The sequence below is a fragment of the Lemur catta genome, chromosome 3 (assembly GCF_020740605.2).
Source record: "Lemur catta isolate mLemCat1 chromosome 3, mLemCat1.pri, whole genome shotgun sequence".
Classification (NCBI taxonomy): domain Eukaryota; kingdom Metazoa; phylum Chordata; class Mammalia; order Primates; family Lemuridae; genus Lemur; species Lemur catta.
The window spans coordinates 23384185-23395726 of NC_059130.1; the positions used below are offsets into that span (position 1 = coordinate 23384185).

General features: G+C 42.2%; 1 pseudogene; it reads right to left on the reverse strand.

Annotated features, from left to right (window-relative positions):
- Window positions 1-6681: 6681 nt before the first annotated feature.
- LOC123634768 lies at window positions 6682-11000 on the reverse strand (annotated as a pseudogene).
- Between the last annotated feature and the right edge of the window lie 542 nt (window positions 11001-11542).

The following is an 11542-nucleotide window of genomic DNA, read 5'->3' on the forward strand; positions in this document are numbered from 1 at the left end:
CTTTATCTGAGCTGCTTAGGAACAGGGCACATTCTACGTTCTGAATCAGTCATTTCATCTTTGGACATCCCTGATAATTGAAATGATCTTTCTTCTGTTACAGTGAATTTTCCCCATGGTAACTTTCACCAGAATGTACTCATTTGGGCTGCACTGAAGAAATTGTCCCTGCCTACATGTCCGTATCTTCCACAAATGGTCCTTTTTATGTTTGACTGTAGATCAAACAGCATTCTGTGCAGCCAGTCTGGACCCTTTCAATATATCTTCTAACCTTCTCTTCCTTATTGGAATCATTTGCATTTGGAGAGGAAAAAATCTCTATTTTTTTAGTACCTCTCATGCCCAGACCCACATTCTTTTTTTTTTTTTTTTTTTTTTTTTGAGACAGAGTCTCGTTTTGTTGCCCGGGCTAGAGTGAGTGCCATGGCGTCAGCCTAGCTCACAGCAACCTCAATCTCCTGGGCTTAAGCAATCCTACTGCCTCAGCCTCCCGAGTAGCTGGGACTACAGGCATGTGCCACCATGCCCAGCTAATTTTTTCTATATATATTTTTAGTTGGCCAGATAATTTGTTTCTATTTTTAGTAGACACGGGGTCTTGCTCTTGCTCAGGCTGGTCTAGAACTCCTGACCTCAAGCGATCCACCCGCCTCCATCTCCCAGAGTGCTAGGATTACAGACGTGAGCCACCGCGCCCAGCCAGAGCCACATTCTTGTTAAAGTCTTTGACTTCCTTACCTTGCTCGTCTCTGCAGAGAAAAGTATATCATCTGCTTTTCTCTAATCTAGAACAATTTTTCTATACTGTGTTCTGTAGAACTTTATAAAATCTTAATAATTGTTTCATGAAAAAGCATTTTACATTGTCAAATAATTTTGGAAAACTGTTGACAAAATTGAACAGTTTTCTCATGTAGGAATATGCTAACATGTACTATAAATTCCCAGAGGGAGCAATAGTGCATTTCTAAACTTATTCGTTAACAAATGCATTTTGTTATTGTTCATTTCCTGAAACTAGAATTCCACAGAACAATCTTTCGGAAAAGAGTGTTTCTCAAACTTAACACATGGCATATAAAATATTGACTTAGATTACTGTCAACGGCCGGGCACGGTAGCTCACGCCTGTAATCCTAGCATTCTGGGAGGCCGAGGCGGGTGGATCGCTCGAGGTCAGGAGTTCGAGACCAGCCTCAGCAAGAGCGAGACCCCCGTCTCTACTGAAAATAGAAAGAAATTATCTGGCCAACTAAAATATATATAGAAAAAATTAGCCGGGCATGGTGGCGCATGCCTATAGTCCCAGCTTCTCGAGAGGCTGAGGCAGTAGGATTGCTTAAGCCCAGGAGTTTGAGGTTGCTGTGAGCTAGGCTGACGCCCCGGCAACAAAGTGAGACTCTGTCTCAAAAAAAAAAAGATTACTGTCATCATAAAGTTAGAAAAATATGTACATTCATAAAACTAGGTAAAAACTTCACTTCTTATGCTTACAGCTCTTATATAAGCAACTATATAACCAAATCAATGTACAAATTAAATAAGCAAAACAAATAAAATTTAAATTGACCACATTAAGTTAATGTGACATATAATATTGTTTTATTTAAGCAAAATCACCAGTGCAAGGTTAATTGATAAAAACATAACATCTTGTTATTAACTTGGTTCTTTTGACTTTATCCATAATGGACTTACATTGAATTGTTATCATATCATTGCTAATAATTTACTTTTTAAAAAAGGAACTCATTTAACCACAGATTTATTTTTGGATAGGTCAATTTAAGAGTTCACTCCTCCCAATAAAATACTATAATTGCTAAAAAATTTTTAAACAAAACTACTTATTGCATATTGATTTATTTTCTGCTGTTGAACTATAGCGAGTAGTATGAGCAAAGAATACAAGTAAAACACTTAAAATATTATAATAAATATCATACAAATGTACTCACTGATATAAGCAGATTCTTTCAAGTTTGACATTTCTGTTCTCTGTCACATATATGGTGGGGATGACAATTTTCCCAACACTTACAGTTTCTTGACCTAATACAAAACCTTCATCTATGGATGGTTCTAGGATATTATGTGGACCTCACTTGGTAGAAACATGATCATAAACAGACACAAACTCAGGTACCCAAACTGGGTGGCTGTAGTCAGGTTTTAAGATAATTATCTGTAATTCAGAAAATATTTATGTTATTTTCTAGAGATTATTATGAAAGTGGAAACAACAATGGAAAAAGAGACTAGAAGCTGCTGAGTTCTAAATAGATTCTTGTTATCAGACCTTTGTCTGATGTGTAGTATGAGAAAATTTTTTCCCATTCTGTAGGCTGTCTGTTTATTTTCGTGACTGTTTCTTTGGCTGTGCAGAAGCTTTTTGATTTAATCAGGTCCCATTCGTTTATTTTTGTTGTTGCTGAGATTGCCTTAGGGGTTTTCTTCATAAATTCTTTGCCTAGACCAATGTCTGTAAGAGTCTTTCCTATATTTTCTTCTAGAATTCTAATAGTTTCTCCCCTAAGGTTTAGGTCTGTTAGCCACCTTGATTTGATTTTTGTGAGAGGTGAAAGCTGTGGGTCCTGTTTTAGTCTTCTACATGTGGCTATACAGTTTTCCCAGCACCATTTATTAAATAAGGAATCTTTTCCCCAGAGTATATTTTTGTCTGCTTTGTCAAAGATTAGATGGCTATATGAGGATGGTTTTATGTTTGGATTTTTTGTTCTGTTCCATTGGTCTGTGTCCCTGCACTTGTGCCAATACCAAGCAGTTTTAATAATCACAGCTTTGTAGTATAGTTTGAAGTCTGGTAAATTAATACCTCCCATTTTGTTTTTGTTGCTTAAACTTGCTTTTGCTAAACGGGGTCTTCTCTGGTTCCACACAAAGCGTAGAATTATTCTTTCTATATCTGTGAAAAATGATGTTGGTAATTTAATAGCGATTGCATTGAATTTGTAGATAACTTTGGGCAGAATAGTCATTTTAACAATGTTGATTCTTCTGATCCACGAGCATGGTATGGTTTTCCACCTATTTACATGTTCTGCGATTTCCTTCCTCAGTGTTTCGTAGTTCTCCCTATAGAGGTCCTTTACCTCCTTAGGTAAATATATTCCTAGGTATTTTATTTTCTTTGTTGCGATTTTGAAGGGTATTGAGTCCTTAATTTGGTTCTCCGTTTGACTGTTATTGGCATATATGAATGCCTCTGATTTGTGTGTATTGATTTTGTATCCCGAGACTTTACTGAATTCATTGATTAATTCCAGGAGTCTCTTGGTTGAATCCTTGGGGTTTTCTAGATATAACATCATATCATCAGCAAAGAGTGAGAGTTTGATCTCTTCTTTCCCTATTTGGACACCCTTGATTCTGCTCTCTTGCCTGATAGCTCTCGCAAGGACTTCCAATACTATGTTGAAAAGTAAGGGGGACAGTGGGCAGCTTTGTCTGGTTCCAGTTCAAAGTGGGAATGCTTTCAATTTTTCCCCGTTCAGTATGATGGTGGCTGTGGGGTTGTCATAAATGGCTTGTATCATTTTTAGATAGGCCCTGTCTATGCCTATTTTGTTAAATGTTCTTAACATAAAAGGGTGTTGAATTTTGTCAAATGCTTTTTCTGCATCTATTGAGAGGATCATATGATCTTTATTTTTGCTTGTATTTATGTGGTGAATTACGTTTATAGATTTGCATATGTTAAACCATCCCTGCATCTCTGGGATGAAGCCCACTTGGTCCTGATGGATAAGCACTTGGATTCTATTTCCTAGGATTTTATTGAGAATTTGTGCATCTATATTCATAAGGGATATTGGTCTGTAGTTTTCTTTTTTTGTTGCATCTTTTCCTGGTTTTGGTATTAAAATTATGTTGGCTTGGTAGAATGTGTTGGGGAGAATTCCATCCTTCTTGATATTGGAGAATAGTTTAAACTGTGGTATATGTATCCCATGGAGTATTACTCAGCTATAAGAAATAACAGTGATACAACATCTCTTTGGTTCTCCTGGAGAGAGTTGGAACCCATTATATTAAGTGAAGTATCTCAAGAATGGAAAAACAAGCATCACATGTACTCACTAGAAAATTGGTTTCCCTGATCATCACCTACATGCACATCGGGGAAGGATACCAATTGGATATCAGACTGGGATGGGGGGGATGAGGGGATGAGTGTATGCCCACATGATGAGTGTGTTGCGCACCGACTGGGGAATGGTCATGCTTGAGGGTGCTGACTCGGGGAGGTGGGGTGTGGGGGGAGGGGATGGAGGTATGACTACATGTGAGTGCCAGGCGAACTGTCTGGTGAATGGACACGCTTGAGGCTCTGACTCGGGGGGATGGGCAGGACATGGACATTGTATATAACCTGAACTTATGTACCCCCATGATGAGCTGAAATAAAAAAAAAAAGATGTATATTTCTTAAAAAATAAATAAAAATAAAAATAAAAATAAAAAAAAGAAGCTGCTGAAATGTCTGTAATGACCTCGACAGAAATAGTTAATCGGCAGTATCTCTTCTCTGCACAGGGACCAAGAGAAACAGCTTGGCTGACGTCCCAGCCCACCCATTTCTCCTCTCTGGTTCTCTCCCCTCCTGGCGAATAAACAGGAAAGAAGCTGACTGGCAGATATATTTTGACATTCCTTCACAGCAATGTGCTTCTTCCATTTGAATTTTTAAGCCTTCTTTTCTATTACTGTGGAAGAAAGATTTTTTTTTTTTTTTTTTTTTTGTCATTAGAGAAAATTCAAGTTCAGGCTCCCTGGACTGGGGGGGGGGGGGATTCTGGATTGTGGGTAGAGAAGATATATAGGAGTGATTTTCTCCTTGGAATTTAAGCTATAATCAGGGATGGAATCTAAACTAATACTAATCTAATCTGAACATAAACATGTACTGGAGGGTGTAGGCAGGGTGACCTTCCACAAGACGCTGCAAGTTCCTTTTTTAGTGTCCTCTATCCCTGGCCCTGGACCATAGCTGCCTCTGGCCTGGGGCCCTCTTCCTGTTTGTCTTTCCTCTTTCTGCTGGGGGCCCTCTCCATCCTCTCCTTCTTCCCACCCTTCTGCCTCTCCCCTAAGCAGGAAGAAATTACTCTAGGACCCCTCTGCTAGTGGATGGGAGGCGGTGGGCTGGCATGGAAAAGAAATGAAGGGAACCTCATCTCAACAGAAGCTCAACTGCTAAGATGTAAGGTGTATGGCCTTTGTCTTTCAATACTTGGGTGATAATAAACATACTAAATGTTGAAGATTATAAAACATAGAACCTGGTCTCCAGGCCCACACTGATGATCTTTAGCTATGAAAATGGTAGGCAAAGCTGATTCAGACAAATGGGAATGTGTCTTAAAGGTTTTGTCCGGTAACCTCTCTCATTCAACCAGATTTCTTGATCCTAAAAGTTCTAAAAGGCCCAATATTCTGAACTTTTTTTTTGAGACAGAGTCTCGCTCTGTTGCCCGGGCTAGAGTGCCGTGGTGTCAGCCTAGTTCACAGCAACCTCAAACTCCTGGGCTCAAGCAATCCTTCTGCCTCAGCCTCCTGAGTAGCTGGGACTACAGGCAAGTGCCACCATGCCCGGCTAATTTTTTCTATATGTATTTTTTTAGTTGGCCAGATAATTTCTTTCTATTTTTAGTAGACATGGGGTCTCGCTCTTGCTCAGGCTGGTCTCTATCTCCTGACCTCGAGCGATCCTCCCGACTCGGCCTCCCAGAGTGCTAGGATTACAGGTATGAGCCACCACGCCCGGCCTAAAAGGCCCAATATTCTGCTGAAGTCAGGGCATGAAAAGATTTTTGTCTTTTCTTGAAGAAAAAAGAAGGGAAGGTAAACATGGCCATATGCTAGGATTGGGAGCATGCAACTTAAATATTTCATACAAGGCATGCTCCTGATTCCTTTCTGTATGGAAATGTTTCTTATTTTTCCTTCTCTCTTTTTTTTTTTTTACTTTTTTTTCATTTGTTCAACAAACATTTATTAAGCCCCTTTTATGAGATAGGCTCACTGCTAATTGTTGCAAGTTTCAAAGATGAAAAGGACTGGTTCCTGCCCTCAAAGAACTTTCAGTTTAGAGAATGGAATAGACAATAAGCTGTAAAAAACAAGTAAACAAATAATTATAATACATAATGATTCCTTAACTTGTTCAGGGTTTGTATAGCTATTAAATTTCCTTTATTTTTTTTTGTTTTTGTTTTTAGATTCATCTGTAATTTGATTACAAAACCATTCTTTTGGCATTAGCTGGTTACAGTGATAGCAAGATACTATGAGTATGATGTAGCAGTTCTGATGTAACAATTGTATTCTGAACCTGCTTACTGAACCGAACCTTCAGTTACCTCATATCCATGACATACAAGTGACCTGCAATCATCACTGCTACAAATCCTGATACATAGACCATTTAGGGAGGGGTCGATGCTAAGGCATTAGAATTAATGTTGATAAGACTACAAAAGTTCCTTTGCTTTAAAAGAATCAAATTACTTAGAGTTAGTCTGAATAGCAGCAGTACCCAAGGAGCATCCCACTTAGTTCTTGTTAAAAAGCAATACCTGCAAAATGCACGTTTTACACCACAGGCAAAAAAGTCCCTTAAAGAAATAAGAGCATTCCATCAAGTTCTTCTGGATGGTGTTATTGCTGTACATTTGTTGGTGGGTCACTTTCTGTGCTGTGTTTCCTTTGAAGGGATCTTCCAACATATCTCCAATATTCCTTCCTTACAGTGTCCTTTTATTTAGCTAGGATTTCACATAACTCTAATGCTTTATTAAGAATGTCTTCCTTGTTGTCACATTGGTTTTCTAGCATGTCTTCATAGATATCCACAAGAAAGGCAATGAGGTAGGGGGAACTGTGACTCTATTGTAAATCAAGTAGTTGATGTAATAGATTGGAATATTTGGAAAGACCCTGATCCTACAAAATCCCTTTCAAATGGTTCCGTTTCCAGGGTATACTGGACTTCTCTCTCCAACACAGCACAATTACTGTAGCCAGTGGTGTTTGAAATGACGAAGTATCCTTGGTTCTAGACAGAGTTATTTCTCACATCCTCTTTCAGAAGCTGATCTACATACCGCAGCTCATTATCCCAAAGTTTAAATTCCTGAATAACCCGTTGTTGATGCTGCCAGGCATGATAATTTCTTGCATCCTGATTAAGAATATCAGCAATAAACTCAAGCTCCCGAGATGGATCTTTTAGCCATTCCACTAATACTCACCTATGATGCCAAATTTGATAGTTTGGGGGCTGTTCCTCAATTATTGCAGTGATGTAGCTCATTTCCTCACGTGGATCCTATTGAAGTGACTTTGAGAGAGCTCTCTGAAAATGCCACACTGTATAATCGGCTGCATTTAATTCAAAAGCATCTCAGGTTAGTTTAAAAGCTCGTTCACTTCTTTCATCACATTGCAGAACAGCTCGGAAGTAATCAAAAACATATCTAAATTTTTCACTATAGATGATCTGGACCATGGGATTGGGACCATTGTTCTGTGGCCCTGGATCTGTATCAGCCCATTCTGCTCTGTCCCTGTACAGGACATAGGTGGGCGGGTCCAGGCTCGTTCATAGGGGATGCCATCGCTTCTCCGGCCTTGCCACCATCGCCTCCTCTGCTGCTGCTGGGGCGGCCAGTGGGTGCAGCTGGGGCAATGTCTGCTCTGGCTGACCCTGCTTGCCACCTTGTGCAGCCTTCATGACCCCTCAGTGGCCACCATCTCTCGCCTCAATTTCCTTTATTTTTTATTTTCTATTGGAATCTCCACAGAGCAAGGCTCACCCTGGCCCGCTCAGATTCTGTAGACCTTGACTACAATCTTGCAGGGAAGGGCATTCAGCATATATGTTATTGATAATGAAGATATAGCCCTTTATATAATGACAACTGATCCACCTATAGATTGCAAGCTCTTTGTTCAGGGACTGTGTCTAATTGTGCATTTTCTATAGCAGCTCATCCACTGGGAAAGTGCCTTAAGTGCTAAAAATAGTGTAGCAATACTCCCCTGCTGCCACCTGGTGCTTTATTTACACTAAGTTACGCTCAGAATAGCAGATAATGCAACTGAAAATCATTTACCACGCTCAGCTATAAACTGAAACCGCATGCCCCCAACTCACAGGCAGGCATACAAAAATACACACTCATCACACACGCATACCCTCCTCATCGCCTCCACCTCTGCTAGCCCGGAGCAGACATTCCTTCATGTTTTGTGTCTTTATATCCCACTCAATGCTACCATGATAGCCAGAAATGAATCTTAAGAACTGTGTTCAGTTAAAACTAGAGAATAGGGCAAAGGCATCATGATCGGGAAAACTTTTTCTTCTGCATGACAAGTGCTTGTGCTACAATGCTGAACTCAGCTGTGTAGAGTTAAGAGTTAATGAAGCAGGCCACGATTATCCGCTTGTCAGTTAATTCGTCATCAAGTACTTTTGAAGACCTACAGTGCGACAGGCACAATTCAAAGTTCCGGGGAATCGCCAGCAAACAAGAGAAATACATTCTCTGCTCAAAAGTAAGATATATCCTAATGTGGAGAGTCCTGTTAAACTCCTAAGCAAATAAATAAAACAATATCAGGCAGGAGGAGTAAGGGCTAGAAAGGACATAAACTATGAGGATGCGACTAAGGCCTCCTTCACTCAGGGTGGCCAGGGATGGCCTCTCTAGGGAGGTCACATTTGAGATGAGGCAGCCACACCAGGATCTAGGGGAAGAGCATTTCAGGCAGGAAGGAGAACATAGGCCCCAAGAGGAGGAAAACTTTGGTATCTGCAGGGACAGAATGGCCAGGGCAATGTGAGATGAATGAAGGGTGGGTGGAGAAAGAGAAGGCTGAGAGAGTGGCAGGTGGAACCTGGCAGGGCCTGTAGACAAGGATTTGGTTTGATTCCATAAGCAAAGGCAAAACCACTAAAGGGATTTAAGCAAGGGGGCCACACAATCTGTTCTGCTTTTCTGAATGATCACTGCAGGGGCAGATTGCAGGGGGAAGAGTAGCCGTCTAAGACCAGATAAGAAGCTACAGCCCTCATCGAGGTGGAGGGAGGATGATGTGTTGTCACAGACAGTGGAGGTGGAAGAAGTTGTCAGCTTTGAGATATATTTGTAGGTAGAGCAAAGGGGTGTTTGGAAACCTAGATGTGGGGATATGCGTGAAAGAAGAGAATCAAGTAGGGCTCCCAGAGCAACTAGGTAGATAGTGATACTGAGGTGGGGAAGGCTGGGGTGGGGGAATATATTTGGGAGAGGTGGGGAGTCAATAGCTCCATTGGCCATGTTAAGTCTGAAATACTGTTAGATTTCCAAAGGGAGTAGGCAGGTAGCTACTAAGTCTGGATCTCAAGAAAGAGGCCTGGGTCAGAGAAGTGAGAGTTGTCGGCAAGTGGATGGCTCATAAGGCCATGTTTGCTCACCTTACTCTGCTTCATAGCTCTAGATAATATCTCCACCTAACAACCTCTGCCCCACCTCTCAGAAAGGCATGTTGCCATCAGCGAGAATTTCAAAGACTGGATGGAATGGTAGGACTCTGCCATGCCAGAGCAGCAGCCCCGTCCATGCACGTGCATAAGACATTAGACTTGCAAGGGCTCTGCTAACAAGCCCCTCATGCTATCGATGATGGGTTTGGGGTGCAGACAGGTGAAAGGACCAGTGACATCACATTGATGGCAGAACCAGAGCTGGAACCTAATGTGTTGGCCCTCCGCTTTCCTGCTGCTGCAGAGAGGGCCTGACAAGATCAGGGCTGTGGGATATCAACAGGGTCAGGCATGTGTACATACCATGACTGAATTTCAAATTACAATTTTAATCTGTTTGGAGGAGTTTTCATTATCATTCAAGGGTGAAAGTTCTAGTTACAGCATAGAACAAACAGGACCCAAAGTTTTAAAATTAATAACACTTTCTGGGAACCAGTCAGCTCATCTCTATCCCCAAGGCTTCTCTGAGCCTTGTTTATTTTTAATTCTTGGTCAGTGAAGGCCAGACAGGCACCTAACCCCGGGAGTCTGCAGCAGCCCTTTGTGAATAATGGCAAAGGAGAGGTTAGGTGCCGCTGCGTTCCCGCAGAGCGCCACTAGAGGGCTGTCGAGACTAGCAATGGCCGGTGCGGGTGGCCACGGACACCCGGGCTGGGGAACCCGGCCAACCCTCCTTTTAGGCTGAGCAAAGTGGAGCCTCAAAAATACTGTGTGGTGCTCCCAAGGCCTCCTGCTGCCTAGTGGCAAAGTCACAACTCCATCATAGCATCTCTGACTCAAAATTCAGTGTGACACAATGGATGTCATGGCTTTTAGAGCCAAGAATCCTGTTTTCCTATGTCTCTTCTTGGGCACCCAGTAAAATTTCCTAACTTCTCTGAGCCTCAGTGTCCTCCTCTGCTTTACAGGTGATGAGTGCGCCTGCTATGCTGTGCGTTGTGCTGTGCTGCTATGTCAGCGCAGTGGAGGGGCCTCATCCAATGCCCAGGCCACCACCCCCTTCTGCTGAGACCCCGGTGCCTCTCTGAGATGGCCCAGCCTCAGGAGCAACGTCAGGAATGAGCCCACATGATCCAGTGGGGTCGCAATACTTTACCGGGTGTTGAGGTATACATAAAGAGCACTCTATATTGCATTTAAAAGCACAACCAACCAACAAAACCACAGGACGTGTATATAGCTTTAGTTTGACAAGGAGGCACGGGAAAGAAAGTGACTTCCTTGCTACTGTCCTAAGGGTTTGGGGCCCCAGGATCTCTTTTCACACACCCCATCCAGGAGATGTCTGTTGAGCACCTATTGATGGCAAAGCGGGGAACCGGGCATTACGGGAGGACACAGAATCCTTCCCTGGGCAGGAACCGCCATCCCGGGCCAGGCATCGCCCCATCACTTCGTTTGTCTTTACCTCATCGACTCCCACAATAGCTGGCCACTCAGGCATCGTTAGTCTGATTTGAGAAATGAAGAAACTGAGTCTCAGGGACATTGAATAACTTGTACAAGGTCTTTCAAAAAATGAGTAGTAGTTCAGGAGGTTAAGCCCAGGTCTGCCTGTGCTCCCACAGTGCCGCCTGCCTCTTCTTCCTGGAGGTGCTTGCAGCGTGAGTGACAGCGTGGGAAGGCTGCTCCTCACTGAGGGGACCCGTGCAGGCTTTGGGAGGAAGCTCGGACTGGCCCTGGGGCAGGAGGAAAGAAGGAATTCCTGACACATCTATCTGTGGGAAATCTGATGTATCAAAACATGGCATATTTGGTGGACAAAAGAGAAACACACACACACACACACACTTAGGGCTGGCTGAATTCCATAAAAGAGTTCTTCCTGAAAGGAAGCAAGGTCAAAAGCTGAACTGAAAAATCTAAAGTTGGAGTTGTTAACGCCAGTATGCCTCACTACCAGCTCGCCCAGGAAATTAATTTCATGTTGAGTTGTTCTATTAAAAACCCTGACTGAAGTGTCTTCACAAGGTAAACAACGGGAAA